The following is an 18,246-nucleotide window of genomic DNA, read 5'->3' as shown; positions in this document are numbered from 1 at the left end:
TGATTTATCTTTGTGTCAAACGGATGCAGAAGCTGGGATGTATTCACAGCTAGAAGTTCAGAATAAAGCTTCAGCGGTTTGATTACAACAGCTGAACGCACAGTGACAAAGAGCAAAAGATGCCTTAATTTTCTAAATACATTTATTGAGGCTGAATAGAAAGAAAAAGAGAGGCAACATCCCACTTATAATGGGGGAACGGCAACAATATTTAACTGCAGTAACAACACAGCTGTGACAGCGGCATCCTGCTGATGACTTGTTTTTTTTCCCTGAAAGTCAGTTCTTGCTTCTGTGCATAATAGCATCCTATAAAGATTGCACAGTGATTTGCCTAATAGTCCCATGCTCAGACATGACATTTGCAGTCCTGTATAATTCCTCAATAGAGTATTCAAAAATGTCTAGCATGAACACTAATAAATAAAACCCAAATGAGATTGTGTAGCTTATTTGGGGAATTTCACAAATAAACAGACATAAAGACATAAATCAAATATAAAAATCATAAAACAAATGTCCTACCAAAGGAGGAGGGAAAAAAAAAACCTTACACAAATGGAAAGTCACTGCATCCCTACAAGCCGCTGGTATGCTGTTAGATTTCAGCATATGGCAAGTTCACACAGGCCAAATTTGAGTGGCAGCAACAGCACGAATTCGACTGGCAGCAATGCAAATACTAACAGTATAATGCAGGCCAAATCAGTGGTGTGTGTTCAGCTTCTACACAGCCCCGCTTCCAAATCCCTGATAAACTCCCACCATACGCTTTCACTGCTCCAGATTACACCTAATTAATAATGAGAGATGCCCTAAAAAACACTGCTCTCATGAATATTCATTTGAAATATGAAAAAAAAATCAAAAAGGAGAAAGCGAGACTAAATAATAATGGCCCCACAAGCTCATTTCCTAGCTGGTCTTCAGAGCAACGCTGAGCTGCCTGCAAAGAAGGCTTCTCTGAACCTTTCCAGCGCTCTGCTCTTGCAAAGCTGCTCTTTTAAATGCTCACCCAGCTCTGACCTCTCTACCTGGCACCGCTGTCGTCAGGGAGAAAATCCTCTTAAGGGGCTCGTGAATAACTCCATGCCACTGTCAGAGAGCACTGCGCTGCGCTTACAGTACCACAATGTTGCATCAAATGCTGGAATATTCCACAGGGGAACTAGAAATCTGCTGGGAGAAAGTTAACCCGACCAGACAGATCTCTCTCAGTCTGGTGTGAGCATGTGAAGCAACCTCATGGTGATCAATCCGGGCATTTTCACACTTGCCCTGAACATTTGAGACCCCACTGAGGAGTGATTCTCTTCTGGTTTGGACAAGATGCTTATTACTGAGGAGGAAAAAGAAAAGTTTTTCCTTTCATACAAAAGAAATTCTTCCAAGCTGTGGGTCAATTTCTGAGTTTCATATTTCATCTTTGATCATGTGGTTTGGTAGATAGTGCCAAAAGGTCACTATCTACCAATCGGTTCATCCGTTTTTTAGCAATAAAGAGAATTCAACAAACAATTAGCTTATATCGCTATTATTATTAGTATTAGTATTATTCTTTTATTCGTGGTCTTTAACTACGTATCCAACTCAGGGTAGGAGTGGGTCAGAAGTCTACCCGAATTCACAGGGCGCAAAGTGGGAACACACCCATGATGGGTGCCAGTCCACATATAAGGAAACATTTGAATATCCAATCCACCTGCCATATGTTTTTAGACAATTGTAAGAAACTGAAGCACACAGAGGAAACCCACACAGACACAGGGAGCACACACCAAACTCCTCACCGACAGTCGCTTGGAGCAGGGCTCGAACCCACAGCCCCATGTCCCTGAAGCTGTGCTATAATAAAAAAACATAATAAATAAAATTGTAGTTATTATTAATCATTATTATTTATTGGTAGTTTTTCCAATCCCAAACACTAAGAGCAGTTGCCATTGCAGCTCAACACAGAGGCCTTAAATAAACAAAGTAAACAACCAGCTACAAACATATCGTCCTTATTCTATGGAGACCTGTGTTCAAAGACCTTTCTGAATACTCTTTGATGTGAACTGCTTTAATTGAAAGAAAATCTAGCCAGCGCTCCGGTGTAAAAACCCCACACACTTCAATTTGAAGGTTTTCAGAGCAGGCTCCAAATTAGCAGATAGCTAAGGTGTTGCTCTTCTTCAAAGGGGAGGGAGGTGTGGAAGGAGGAGCTGTGTAGGCATTTTTGGCTTGTGTTGATGCTATATGAGAACAAACCCCAGATTGGGAACTGACAGAAGAGCAGAGGAGTGATAATGCGCACTTGTTTGTTGTGCCATGCATGTACTGGCATATGTGTGTGTGGGCAAGCATGTGTATTTATGTGGGTGTGCACTGGTACATGTTCTGTGGGTAAACCTGGCATTAGTCTCGAAATCCCAGACGATCTAATACTGTCACGATTCGCAGAAGCACCACAGTAGAATCCCTCTATTCTTGAAGAACATGAACCGCTTTTATCTCTAGTGAATCAGAGCCACATGGGAATGACCCAAAAAAAATGGTTTGGGTTTGTGGCTTTTCTGATTCATTGGTGATAAAATAAGTAACTAAAACATGGGCCAAAGCTAAAAGGAAAAATGCATTAGTTTCTAAACACAAACAAGGTCCAATTTGTAAATCAACAACTATTTATAAGAATGTGCCTGCCACAGTAACAGGGGAGTTGTAACAGAGGAGCAGCACAGTTGTTCTCTGGATGTTGGTGAAGCAAAATAGAAACTGCACTGCTCAGGAAAATGGTCACCTTCCATTCATGGGAAGTTTAGTATCAAGTTGAATTTTTAGCATGTAACAAGTAATGGAAAGAGAGTCAGGAACGCTTGTACATGCTTTTTATTGCATGCCTCACAAGCTATAAACTGTAGCATTGCACCTCAATATGTTTAAATGTCAACATGTAGATGAAAATCCAGTTCAATAATTCTGGAACACTCTAATCTTCACCTGCGGCAAGATAAGGATATCGTCCCTTTATGGCATCACCACAAAAAGTAATAACAAAGAGAAAATTGGAACAGCATCAAACAATTTAACTGACACTCAAAGCATTACACACAGCTGGATTGTCATCAAATTTGAGTCACTGGATCAGACAGGGTACAGCTATTCAGTTCCACAGTAATAAATATGTAGACTAAATAAAAAAAAAGCCTTGCACAACCCAGAGTCTGGTATCAAGATGAATTTATGTGTGTGTGTGTGTGTGTGTGTGGGTCCAAAACAAGCAACAAAAGAAATCCACTGAAGATCAACTCACAACAGGGAACGAGAATCACTTCTCCTGGCAGATCTGTTTCAAAGCTGTCAGCAAAAGACTTCCTTAAATCAGGTTCCCTCGAGAACTCAAGGAAGAAAAAAAACAAAAAAAAAAACAAAGGAACTAGGGACCATATCCCAGCTAAGTAAAATCACTATATCTACAGTTACATTATGAATCAATACATTTTACTCCCAGTGCAAAAGCATTTATCACATATAATACAATTTTAAAAATAAATAAATATTTACCAAATTACCAAACCATAGCCTGTCCACAACCTCTTCTTGAGGCATCAAATGTAACACAGAAAGCAATATCATAGACCAATCCATAAATACGTCATGTGTGTGAAGGCTTGTGTAGGCCTCTGACAGTGTGTGTCTTTCTCAAAATAATCCACCTCGTATTTGACACTGCATGTACCCAAATGTAACTGCAACACATGCCTTCATAACAGCACAGCTGCTTATAAAATAAATAAATCGTACACTAGTATAAATGTTGCGTGTTGCATTTAGCCAGTCCTAAGAGAGCAGACCACTACAACTTGTCTGATTTTGGTTAAATCATAAAACACCATCAAAACGCAGGGGGAGGTGACCACCATCCTCATTCACAACACGACTGAACAAACTAAATCAGTCAGGATGCACACTACTAAACAACAGCAACAAATTTCTCTCACTCTCACACACTGCTCTGTAGCCAGACTGAAAACAATGGAGTATTGATGTGTCGGTTAATTAGAATTATTATGTGTGGATATACCCATATTTATGACAACACTACTGTGCATACTTGTACTTAGCGAAAAAATTTCACACAAAAGAAGACTTTAGAAAGACTACACCCCAAAGAAAACTGGACAGCAGTAAGGAGCTAGCCGGGAATTATTTGAGTTTTTCTGTGTGGAAGTAGTGATAAATGATGGACCTATTGACCTCAAAGTGCTTCATCAATCTGAAGAGCTGGAGAAGCACAAAGGCTGCTGGGAAGTGGGCCACTGTGCGGCTGGAGGGACAGGGAAGTGAGCACAGATGATTGAACAGCTCCCTGGGAGGACACTCTTCAGTCTGCTCCTGAACAGCACTCAGAAATCCACCTCACAATTTCACTGTTCAGAGGACAAAACTATTCAGCCTATGTTTATTCTTCTAGTGGAGAAAAAGGGAGGATAAATTCCACACAATAAGGTCCCTTTACCTCTCATGAATACAAAGCCTAAATGTGTGAAATGTAAAATGTCGAGGACTGGGAGACAGGTCCAGCTTTCTCCGTAAGAATTCTGCACTAGTAAAATAATTAATTCAACTGAGTAAACGATCTACAAAGTGAAAACCTGATTAAACAGCCAGGATTTACAATTCATGAACATACATTTATAATAATGAGAAAAAGTTTAACCCTGCCTGTCAAGCAGTCATTTAAGTATTGCAAAACACTACTGTTAAATTCTGCTTCAGCCCAATACGTTTCCTTTGATATGACCACCCTGGGTGCCCAGCTCGCTTACAACTTCGTCACCAGGTGCTAAAATACCTGGATCGAGCAATGGTGCTGACCTTGTTTCTTCAAAGGGAGAAGACTGTTTTGAGTGTAAGGGTATTCAGCTGCCTCCAAAGAGAAAGCTTATTTAGCTGCCTTGTATCTGCACAAATATTTCATCTCTTCTGTGGCCAGGATCCACACTGCCAAGCAAAAAGTTCTCTCTTGGTGGGTGATGAATGTGGATGCTAAGCAAGGAAAATACAAGTTGCCTTTGCCAGTGTGATCCTGCTGCAAGGAGGTGGAGGGGGAGAGAAAAAAAAAGAGAAGAAAGAAAGCCTTGGGGCATAGAATACCCCACCCACCAGGTGTGCCGTGTGCCTATAGTTGCAACATGCCCAGGCAGCATAAGCCTCATGGGGTTCATTCTCAAGCGTTCATTGCATGCTGGGAATCACACTAGGCCCATCAACAAAGTTAGTTCAGGCAACTTGCTTATCAATCCTGATCCATCAGTACATTCAGTGATAGCATCATGGCCCTGCAATACATTGTCCTAAGAACAAATGAGTTACAGAGACGTTTGCCTGCAGGAGTCAAGTTTTATTGGAGGTGACAGTTAGGAGTGTATCACATGTCGCACAAATACAGCCTCCAGGATTTAACAGTGCCATCTGAAGCATATGTGCAAAATGCACCACAGTGCTCTCTCCAAGATTATCCAAAACAGGCTGGGGTTAGGGTTCTCAACGTTGAATACGGATAAGGATGGAGCCTTCTCTCTGAACTCTGCATTCATTTTGTATGTAATCTGCAAGTTTTCTGAAAGCTTACAGATGTGGACAGGATGGAGCAATACCACTGGAGACAATGGGTCAGTATAAGATGCGAGGGGTGATGCTAATCGCTCTGCCTCACTCACACTATGCGAGTTCTGGTGCCTTAAGTGTGGTGCTACCCAGCAAAGCAAGTTATCAAATGCCTTTGGCGGACATCCAAAAATATTGGAAATGATGTTCGACGTTCGATGTTAAAACAAGTGAATTAAATTCTCCGCCCCAATTATCGCACAGTATTTGATGGCCTCACAGACCACCATCGTTTTTGAATTATATAAAAAAACTACAAGTTCCTGTGCCAATCACCATGTTTCATATTTACTCCGAACTGCCCTCTACTGGATGTGTTGCTCAACAACCATGTCAACGGAGCTGACACAAGGAAGTATGTGGGCAGTGATGTTGATATTGCGTGAAGCTCACGCATACATTTCCATACAATAAGCACATACTCATCTATTCTGCACAGTACCAAATCGACAAGACATAACAATTGCAACAAATCCTGCTAGTGGATGCAACTCTTCAAAGGCAATCAAGAAGCGAGATAACACCTGCAGACCTTTCTGGAATTCAGAGGCTACTGTGAACATTATGACAGCATGCAAGGGGAAAACTATGTTTTTCAAGTCCTTTCAAGTCTGCTGGTAAGCCGGACCCTTACATATTCTCTCTGCAAAAAAGGCAAATGTTCATGTGTATTGTCAGAATGGTTACTGAAAAAGACAAGAAATGTGTTTAGATTCTGTTTTGTCGCTTTTTTTTTTAAAAAACAGTTTCCAGCCCAAAGTGATGCATCAACTGTTTGTTGTGTCAGCTCTTAAATCCCCACATGAAACAATTCCTACTTTCAGAAAGCAAGCAATATTTTTAACACATACCATAGAGCAGAATGTACCACACAGAGTCACAATTGACAACCACAGCCATAGCTTCCTTCATTGTCGAAATTCTTGATTAAAAATGGGTAGCCCTTATAAATGTGTAGTAAATGCATAATGAAAATGGTATTATAGTAAGCCCAGGACAATAATTCAATATCAATATATATCGCAATGACACGTTTCAATATCAACTACATGATTTTAGACATGTTTTCAATATGTCAATATATTTATTAAATCATTTGTCACTGATTAAGGTTCATTACAGGCTGCTGCTGCCATCAGTTCAATATTTTTTTAAGCTAAATTAACTTTAAAATTAATATTGACCAAGCCAAGAGGTTTATATTTGACAGTGATTTCATGTTCCTTGATTTTTTCTTGGCAGTTTTTCTGTGGCTTTTATATTGCTCACATCGACATCAGAATTGTATCATATCAACTGAAAATAAGAAACAGTGTCATAAATAAATATGTAATTATAATTATGCATGTAATTCCTGTAGAAATTGGTTGTATAGCAGGTAAACTGTGTGAAAGGTTAGAGGTCAAATCCTCTTACACTCTTTGTTAAATTAAAGCCCATATCTGCTAATGTCTTATTGTTGCTCTAAAATGCTAATAATTTATCCAGAACTTTCATATATTCAGCCTTGCCCTGGGTGACTGAAGAGTTGCGATTTCTCCATGCCTGCAAAGGTTTCCTGCGGGTGCTCCATTTTCCTCTCACAATCCAAAAACAGGTTGAGTGTCAGTGGGTGAGTGTCAGTGTCCCTGCAATGGACTGGCACTCAGTCAACTGTGTTTTATTGCCTTCGATCCAATGGTTCTAGACAGGCTCTGGACTCACCACGACTCTGAATATGACGAAACAGTTGGTGAAAATGAATAATTGTGTAACAGACAAGAAAGTCTCCTGATATAGCTGCTGTTTGAGTAAGACGTGCTGAAAGAATTATTTCATAAGGTTTCTATTTTATTAAATATTTCTGTGTGTTTGGACATGTCTCCTCCATTGACAAAGTAGTAAGTAATGCTAAACTGAAAGGTTGGGACTGATCCAGAACCTTGCAGACCTGAACTCAGCTGGACACAAGGAGAGAGCAGGTGGGGTGAGACACGTCCAACAGTCATGTCAAACGTCTGGCAGCTTATTGGACAGCAGGGAGCACAGCAGGCTCATGAAAAAAAGTCCACCTCTCCCTGAGAACCAAGTCTGTAAAGTCTGATCACCAACTCCCTGGCCGCTTCACAAAGCTGGCATACACCAAAAAGTCTGGCCACTCACTGGACTGCCAAATAATAACAGCAAAGTTGTGTGGGGGGTGTCATTGTCTTTGTTCATTCAGTAGATAATGGACTACTGGGGGTAATATAACAATCACCATCAAATGTGCTTGTCTCATTCCCTGAGCTGAGGGCTATGGCTGGGGGCTTTGCGCTTTAGGGCTTGGATTAGGACAGGCACCGCTGTTGACACGGTTGAATGTGCTGAATGTTTGTGTGAGAGAGAACTGGGCCATAGCTGGAGGTGCCCTTGGGGTGACACAGAGAGGAATTCAACTACCAGGACAAACAATCCCAGACAGCCTGAACACTGAAGACCACCACAGGCCTCATAACACTGTGTAAGCAGACCATGACACTGATTCACCCACAAGGGAACAAAAGAGTGCACTGTGAATGAACTAATAAAACGTGCCCTAAATGTAGTAGCTGGACTGAATAAGCTAACTAGTGTTCCTTACAGAAACTTAAACAATCACTGTCTTTTAATAAGAAGGGTCATCAGTTTCTTTGTACCTTTTATCATGAAATGAATCAAACTGAGATATTCACAATTCAATTCAATGAAGCATCACAACATATTCAATTATTACAATCAAACGCAAGAGCAATTAAGGAATTTCACAATTTTTTCCCCCCCATCTCTTCAAAATCTCTTCATAATCAAACTGTTTACTTTTCAGCGATGTGCTTGGAAATGAGAAATTGGTGTTAACAAATTCCTCACAAGGGCTGTGATAATAACTAGAACCAGCCTGACACATTGCGCTAAAACAGTTTAGAAATGTTATAAATCCATTCAGCAAAAATTTACTATTAACAGTGTCGCACTATTAACACCTACTGCCTCTATGGGCAATTTAGACAATTAGCATTGTTGACATCACAATCCTGTGAAGTTTGAGAAAACCAGTGAAAATGATGTTTAAATTTCAACCAGTGAAAACATTCTCTCTGTAAAAAGAACATTTGCAGATACAGATTTTTCCTGACAACTACAGGTATATAAAAAAACCTAAATCAATTTTGCAAGGCAGACCTTTAAAGAAAATCTAAATTTTAATCAAATTATTTACACATTTTTAAAACAATGGCCAACAAAACTGGAACTTGGAAACAAACAGAGCAGAGTATCTCAGTCAAGAAAAACCCCACTATTTATCAAGTAACTAGGAGATTCCAGTAGCTGTTGCTGGCAAGGCACAGTAGCTTTCAAAATGTGGTGCTACTGGGTAAAGAGGTGGCCCCAAAGCCAAGGCACTCAACAAAAAGTGCTTTGTACAAAGAAGAGCTCAGATCAAGAGCCACCAATAGAAGCTTGAAAAAGGGACATTAAAGTGATACGAGTGAAGGATTGACCACAGTATATAAAAGTCTAGACACATACTTACTCTATAGCAATTTAAAAGTGTCAATTAAAATGGACTCCAGAACAATACAGGACTAACAAATCCCCACTTTCTATTTTTACATCCATACTGCAGCAAGCAGGATTGGAAAATAGACTGCTAAACTACAGACTTTCAGCTTTAGTTTAATAGCATTTTTACAAACCATTCTGAACACATTTAGCAAATGTCCTACACAGATTTAGGAAATGAAACGCAGATTTGCATTTGGATTCTGTTTCTGTACCCTAATAAGCTGACCACAGAAATTATAATGCTGGCAAATCAAGATGATAAAATGGTCATATCCAGATTTACAAAATTAGCCACGACTCTATTGAGAGACAAAGAGCAAAAGAAAACTCAGTTCATCAATAAATGTTTTTATATTTGTTGTCCAAACAACCCTTTAAGCTAAAAAGAACAAAGAACTAGAGTGAACTCTCCCCAGAGCGCAACTACAACTGAGTCACAAGTAATTTCAGGGTATATACGACAACTGGCGAGTTATTTATTTATAAGTTGTGCACATACAAAACAATTTGACGAATAATAAAACAAACACTGAAGGGGAAAAAAGTGTGCAGCATAATTTCTAAATCAGATCGTTGGTCAAGTTGTTAACGGCCAGACAACGGAAACTAGATCTGGTTTAAGTTGTTATCTTTCATCACAAATAAATGTCATTCAAACAGACATCAACACTTCTAACACTTGACCATGCAGTAAAATCTTTTGCCATGAACTCTAAACTGAATAAAAATCCTTTTCAAGTGATATGCAAGAAAACCTGAACATTGATTTGAAGCTTTTAAACTAGCTCTGAACTTAGGCACTGTCATTTGGAATGCAAAAAGCCTGGAGGAAAAAGACAAAAAGAATTTTAAAAAGGAGGACACACAATGTCACAGACACATAGCTCCACAGTTACCTGCAACCCCTGACGCTTTGACAGTGTTTATCTCCACATTCAGAGCACCATGTGGTGAGGGGCTGAGATAAGCAACTGTAATGTTTTGGTGTGTGTGGAAACCCTCAAACTAATTAGCCAAGATAGTTACTAGTAGAATAAGATGTGTATTACCTGAGAATTTTGGTATAGCTACAAATCTGAACTTGTATGTAGCCATGCCCTACCCAAATACCTGTGTGTGTTTCTCATCATAACAGAGACATAACAGTGGGAGAGGTTCTAGGAGGTGCCACCTGGAACACGTTTTAGATCATCAGTAACTTTCTAAACACAGCTACTTTGTGCAAAAACCTATAATATTATAAAAAGAAACAAACATTTATTTTCCAGTCAGGTATTCAGATTTAAAACACGGGTGGAAAGTAGCTGTGTCTGGTTGGAGAGCAATGCACATCTTTCATTTAAAGTTTAGTGCACAAACAAGTTTATAAAAGCGCATGTTACTGCCCAAACATTCCTGGAGTTCGCTGTGAACCACCAGTTTAATATGCCATCGACTTGTGAACTACATTGCTATTAACTTGAGGAAGTGAAGCAAAATGAGGTCACATTTTCTGATAAAGTGTGGTCACAAACAACATGATAAAAAATCTGTTATGGAACATTAATTGTGTTTAATAGAAAAACAAATCAGTCTGGAAGAGGAAAGTACATTCTTCTCTTTCCCCTAAAATCATCAGTTATCTGTTTGAAGAAGGGGGGAGAGAAAAAAAAAAAAAAAAAAAAAGCAACACTGTTGGCATATTGATTACAAGGACGCCATAAACCTTTGCTGTCTCCAGGTTTTATTGATCTCGGATGCCCGAAATCCATTAGCGCCCTTTACATTCATAGTGCTTTGTGTCCCCGCTAGGATACAGCAAGTTCTCTCTCGTGTTTCCTTTAAACACAACTGTGTAGAGTCGAAAGAGCAGCAGCAGTGGATTAGCAGTGCTGGCTAAGGGCCTGCCAGCGTTGCTCCTTGGCTGGCTCTTCAGTCATCGAGGGCATCCAAGTGATCCAAATTACCAGAGTGGCTTCTGTGTCCAAGGGCTCCAGGAAGTGTCCAGCTAAGGGCCAGGCGAGACTGACTTCCTGCATTTGACTATTATTAGTCCCCTCAGGAGGCCTTGGCTCTGTGCAATGGTGCCAGCTCTGCACACAAAACCTGTTACATTGAGTTCACTCAAGCCCCTCAAGAAGTAGAACAGAAGAATAGAACAACAGCAGAGAGCGCACAACACACTTCCATTTAAATACTCACAGCTAGACAAACGTGACTTCATAAAGTCTGGAGAAAAAAGCTTCCACATTTATCCCCTATCACAAATATCCTTATTAAGTCCAGATCACAGAAAACCAAATAGTTTTATAGTAACTTCTGGAGTGTATAAAATGTATACAACTCACTCACTCTTCATCCTACACTGTGTAAATATGGCATGTTATTTTTAATTATCATGTGAATCCCAAAACCTAAAAAGAGACACCTATTTTAATCAGATGGAACCAGGTTATTCCATCCATTCACTGCAACGTTTTAAAGATGTGTCTCAATCCGGACTACTTATTAACTAATGCATAATACAGGACAGAGGTCATTTGTGCACGAGTCTTAAAAGGGACACATACCCACCTTTTCACCGCTTGTGCACATACATAAATAGGTATCTGCAATGTATATCAAGCCAGAAACTGAAACAGAACGACTTAGTCAGTTTTTTGCGGGCTCCCAAAGTCAGAAAACATGGCATAAACCAGCTGTTCAGATTCAGCTTATAATATGTCAAGAGCAGACTCATTAGTATTATACTGCCACTTCCCCATCTGAACATCTCCAATCACATCGCCAAACACACTCGTGAGCAAAGGCAGAGTACAACTGGCTACAACAGACATGACCAGAACAAAGAAATAAAGAGAAATACTAAAATATTTGTGCAAAAATAAGAGAGAAATGAAAGAACAATGCAGAATGAGAGAATGTGTGTGGGGAGGAAGAAGAGAACTGAGCTAAAATGAAAAAAAAAAAAAAAGTTAAAAATGTGTATGCCCCACTTCTCACAACTTCATATTATAAGGTGTAACTGGTGCTGGTATCTTTGTGGTATTTTAACCAAAGCATATTCCTAACACTACTTTTATATTACACAAACTATTTAAAAAAATTATTTGTATCCCACATTTAATGATATTACAATAGACTGCAAATGAACATTTCTTAAATACGAGTATGAAGACAACAGTAACGTTGTTAGATCTTTAGGCACTCACTCATCTGCATCCACATCCCCTTTCCACACCCACAGTAGAAGCTCATTACAGCCACGCTCTCAAAGTCCTGTTAAAACCCAGGCTTCATCACAAGCTGGCACAAGGACGAATTTAGTCTCTTTCTCCAACAGCCTTCTCACTTCTTCTCCACAGACAAAATCATAATCAGAAATTTCCCAAGCACCTCTCCTCACAATTAGTACTGCACGATATTATGTCCCTTTTAATAAAACTACTCAATTGCTAATCTAATCCCTAAAGCAGAAGTTCAATATAAGAGGGAGGTTGAGAGTGTATGCATGACACATCAAAAATACCAGACAGCGCAATGATATGATATAGGCAAAGGATTTAAACTTAAATGATTAAAAAAACTGATTCTGAAAAAACTCAGAGACTATTTAGTTATTAGTCATACTAAGAGTTCACTAATTTTCCCAGATTTTCTTTCCTCTCCAAGAGACAAACATTACAAGAACATTTAATTCTCAGGCTAAAGTTCATAAGCCAAAAACATCAGCTTACACACAAATGCCCACTGAACAATTACGAAACATCACTGCTGGCACATACTGCACACTGCAGTTTGTTCTGAAACATTTAGGACTAATTAACCCTTGGGCACCACCATGGAGACTTTGAAAAGAAGCAAAGAGGATTTCCTGTTATCTGCGGCTGAAGAGGAGCAGCCTGAACTGACCATCTGTTTCTCTCTGCAGACAGGAGAGTTGGCACAGCAGTAAATAGGAAATAAGGCGTGATAACTGTTTATTAAAACTGAACAAGCATTTAGAAGACTTCACAGGCACAAGGCCCAGCCGTTTCAAAACATTGAAGCTACCGCAAGCAAGAACAGATACCATCAAGTGGAATTTTCCCTGGGAAAATCAACATAAAGAACAGACATGTGCCTGAACCTACAAAATTTGTCTGCATTTCTTCAGTCTCACATCAATAGAATTAGCATAAAGACAGCTTTCTATAAGTGTGTTTTATTTAGTTCAATCCATAGACCTCTTAAACATCTGGGCTTTCAAGGGACCATGTGCATATATGAATAAATAAATACATAAAGGCAACTCATGGTAGTCTACCAAATGCCTAAGGGATGCAATTTTCACAGCAATTAGGCCAAATAACCATAGGGTGCTACTGCTTTACAGTCAAGAACCCAGTCTGGACTCTCAAAAGCTTAAAAGCAGATTACAGGAACCATGGAGCAACACGGCATGAAATCACAAATACACTCTGTCAATCAATGATCAGACATAACTGAAAGTGTAAGGCAATTCTGTGTCCGAGTCTATTTTTAAGTGGCATCCTTGTGTTCCATATGCTCACATGCTACACTAAAACGTGACATACGCCTTGTGCAGCCCTGCAAGTTACTAATCATCTTTTAAAACATAAAGATACTGGCAAAGTTTTCATCTTTTTCTAAGAAAATAGAGGCTAATGACTGCTGTTTCCCAGGATCACGGTGATAATTTAATGTCAGCATCAGCACTATGAATGCAAAAGTTGGCTTCATCTGTTTAATTGTTTTAAACCACAGGCCTTACAGTATTGAGCCCTGAGGTCTATTATCGAGAACACAAAACCAACAATGTGCTGACGGTGCAATGGCACTGAAAGTAAACTGAGCGCTGTTGCAGTAACATTGAACTACCTGGTATTTCAGCCTCTCAGAAGATTATAAGGTTCTATCAGCTGAGCACTCTGTGGAGGGCTATTTTCCTTGCTGCGCAAAGATGATGAATCAACTGCCTCTTGAAAACACCTGATCTCTGCAACTGCACTAAACCAATGTATTTTAGATGTCCCTTAGTTTAGTAGCAAATTTACACTGACTGGATTTTAATGCCAACACAAAACTATTTCCCCCTGCTTGTCTCCCTATAAACCACTCTGACTCTCATTCAGGACAATTCAAAGACTGTGATGTACATAGAATGTTGATCTAACAAGTATAATATAACTGCTGGAACATGTCATCATTAAAAATGATAAATATAAACACAACTATGACAGAGAGCAATAAGCCACAGACGTTTAGGACTAGAGGACTGTTTAAAGGTTTTGTTCATCTAAAAATAATAATAATAATTAATTAATAACTAAGGACTTTCAGTTGTATTCCTTTAGTCTAAATTTAGTAAAATATCCAAGCCATGCATCAGTAGATTTAAATAAAGTAAATTTAAATTTTTCACTACAGGTATAAGGTAATGGAACACATACAATCAGTGTCAGAATTATATTACATTAAGAACTATTGTTTAAACATGAACTTGGTCAGTGGTCCTCAAAATATTTAAACCAAGTACCACCCATTACCATTATCTGGCTCTGAAGCCACTTTGTTACAGGTCTTGGTTGTGTCATCCCTGTGGCAAGGGGTTAAAAATAATATTCTTTGCCAATTTTGTTAATGCTTTTGGAATTCAAAAATAAATAATTGTCATATGTTTCTTGGGGTTTGGGGTGGTAATATTCTTTATTGTACATGTGTACTGTTGCAGATCATAAGCTGATATATCCCCATGTTATTGTATTCATGCAAAACACAAAGTAATATTTTTTAAAGAAAATTAGGAAAAGTCTGAAGCCAACTGTGTAATTAAAATTAAAATTTACTCACGTAAATTAGTAAATTTTCAGATCTGGCTTTTCACAACAAGATGATTTGGGTAGCACCAGTAGCACACAGACCACAATCTGGGAACCACTGAACGAGGCTATTTCTTTAAAGGGCTCATATTATGGGGGAAAAAATATTTTTTTTTCTTCATTTTTACACATTTAAAATGTTTCTCCAGTTCTTAGGACATACTTTGTGGAAACTATAAAATTAGATTGTTCTGAATTACTTGATATTGTGATGTCACAAAAGCCAGAACACTATATATTTGCATATCCAGTCTACAGCGATTTAACCCCAGCTTGTTATGCTGAAGTTACAAGTTGTGTTTCTGCCCCGAACTTTGACTTTGTCTTCTGAATGAGGCATAATATAAGAACTGCTCAGGAGAACAGAGATCATTTACATGTATCAGTCTTAAAGACTCCCTCCAGGAAAAATCTCATTTTTAACCATACCAATATCTGTGTGATGTTTATTCTACAAGAAATATGTGTGAAATATGTAATCAATGCCATTTCCACTTTTAAACTGCAGAATTAAAAAAAAAAGCCAGTCTTGAATGGGCAAATTCAGTCTGGCAATATTTCTTATGTCATAAACCTAAGAAACCAATCTGGCTAAATTGCAGGGTGGGGCTCTCAAGCACCAGGCGACTGTTGGAGAGTTAGGTGGAGAGACTGGGACTAATTACATATTCACAAATCCACAAGTACTGAAGGAAAACTAAGGGGTAAGGTTAAATCTAAGCAGCTAAGCGCTTAATCAATGATCAGAGGAAGACTGGAATACGTAAAATTAAAGAGAGATGGGAGAAAGGTCAGCTTACTTTATTTATTGTGGAACATAATGGTCACACAAACGTTAAGTGGACCCCAGGGAAAAAGAAAAACAACCAAAAAAAAACTTATGTGCGCTTTAACCCAGAAAAGATAATGGTAGAATTATTATGAATGATCAGCAAACCTGCGCCTTCTCCAAATGCATTGGAAAAGCCTGGATTTTTCACCAGTATTCTGGACAAACAGAAGTTTGTCTGATGTTAGAAGAAACAGTGGAGACAAGTGTATTTCCACAGAGTGATTGAGTACCTGTTAAGGGGCACTGACCTAAGTGCTTTAGTTAAATGTTTGTTATTCGTCTGGAATGTATAATGCTGCGTTTTGAAAGTGTATGTTAAATTGTATACTACACAGAGCAACGGTATGCTACCAAGTCAAATCTCAGTCTAACAAAAGGGCAGCTTCTTCACAGATGACAACACACCCATAGTCTTCCCACTGGCGTTTAGATTTATGGAGTCTAACTCCATATGTTACAAACCTGGTAATAGGTGTAACTTAGAAGTTAGTGGAACAGCTGTAGGACAAAACCGAATACGCAAAGGCAGTATTCAGTGCTGACATGTTCCTACACAGAGTATAAACAAACAAGCTCACAAAAATATCCCCAGCTGAAGTTGGCTTCTTTTTCTCCAACGTCTTGTTCCAAATTCCCCTTCCACCTTAAATGGGGCAATAACTGCTGCACAATTTAAGGTGGAAGGGGAAATTCCAATAAGAAGCTGACGAAAAATAGCCAACTTCAGCGCCGTCTCCCTACTTTATTTACTCACCTCTGCAGCTGTTTTTTAAGAAGCCTCAACGACGAGAAAGCAACGGGGAAAGGCGCAAAACAGAAGATTACACTTCGCTTCAGAGAGAAAAACGACGCCCCTTCTGCCTCAGCCAACAACGCCGGAATGAACACACACTCACCACGGTCCAGTGTGGCACTCAGACTCCCGACACCGCGAGATACAGCGAGAACTAATAGCAGCACAGCGTCCAATCCCCAGCCACGATGCTCAGCCAATGAAATTAGGGGCGGGAATTCTTTCCGTGTTCTGATTGGAGATTGTACTCTAATTGACATCACAGAGAGCCAAACAAAACTCCTGTGATTTTTTTTTTCAGAAGTTATTTTTGAGGTCTTGAGATGCTCAGTCTGTCTTTTTCTTAACCGAAATTTGGGGATGTGTTACAAACATAATTTATCAGCTTAGTCACATAACGTAAACCTAAATCAAGCCGTTCAGTAGAAAAACGTGTTGAGAGACACTGATAAGTCCTTACATTTAGACTTAAGTTGTATTGTTAAACGAGAAAACAATCTTTCTGAAATACCTCTCTGTACAGCATTTTATGGCTAACTATGTCTTAACAAAGAGGTAAAAAATGCTGCAGTTTTTAGAGTCTCACCTAATCAGTGGAAAAGAAAGCTTTTCTTTATAAAAGATTTGTTTGTTGTGGCATGCATTTTCTTTGTTTGTTTTTTTTTTTTTTTTTTACAAATTCCTAATTCAAATTTCATCACTGTCCAAAGAAAAACATGTATGTCAAAATAGTAATTTTGCAGCAGGGCGGCACGGTGGTGCAGCAGGTAGTGTCGCAGTCACACAGCTCCAGGAACCTGGAGGTTGTGGGTTTGATTCCCGCTCCTGGTGACTGTCTGTGAGAAGTTGGTGTGTTGTCCCCGTGGGTTTCCTCCAGGTGCTCCGGTTTCCTCCCACAGTCCAAAAAACACACGTTGGTAGGTGGATTGGCCATTGTCTGTAGGTGTGAGTGAGTATGAGTGTGTGTGTTGCCCTGTGAAGGACTGGCGCCCCCTCCAGGGTGTATTCCTGCCTTGTGCCCAATGATTCAAGGTAGGCTATGGACCCACCGTGACCCTGAATTGGATAAGCGCTTACAGAGAATGAATGAATAACTTTGCAGCATTTCTATTGATCCATTCATTATAACATTTTCACACAATGTGAAGTACAGCTGCTGTGTTAAAATGATGTAGTGTACTAAATGTTTGTAAATTATATATATATATATATATATATATATATACACAGAGAGATACATGTTTTTCGTTGGACAATGATGATAACAATTTAGTCGCTGTGATGTAAGTCACAGAGCGGTTGGATGTGACATTGTGTATGGTACAGAAATATTTGCTTCACTGGTGCTTCATTGGTGAAAGGCAGCATACAGGGTTTTCAGCTGTATTTAGCTGGCCTTTTTATTTAGTGTCCAATACAACCATCTTAATGTTTTTAATCTTTCTAAAACTGAAGCAAGTGCATTAGAGCAGGAGAAGATTTCACTTGGGAAATGTAAGTGTAAGAAAATAATAATGTACTGACATCAGTAATGTGCATTTAAC

At 39.1% G+C, this 18,246-nt stretch overlaps 1 protein-coding gene across 1 annotated transcript in view; it reads right to left on the bottom strand.

The window, feature by feature from the left end:
- The window catches only part of LOC136677504 (D-glucuronyl C5-epimerase B), a 51,240-nt gene extending 34,429 nt beyond the window's left edge, over positions 1–16,811 (bottom strand). The window contains exon 1 of the mRNA XM_066655066.1: positions 16,664–16,811. The gene's annotated coding sequence lies outside the window, so the exon portion shown is untranslated. The remainder of the gene's footprint in view (positions 1–16,663) is intronic.
- Between the last annotated feature and the right edge of the window lie 1,435 nt (positions 16,812–18,246).

Source organism: Hoplias malabaricus, chromosome X2, assembly GCF_029633855.1.
Source record: "Hoplias malabaricus isolate fHopMal1 chromosome X2, fHopMal1.hap1, whole genome shotgun sequence".
NCBI lineage: Eukaryota > Metazoa > Chordata > Actinopteri > Characiformes > Erythrinidae > Hoplias > Hoplias malabaricus.
The sequence above is the reverse complement of the archived record's forward strand: the minus strand, read 5'-3'. Positions and strand labels throughout refer to the sequence as shown.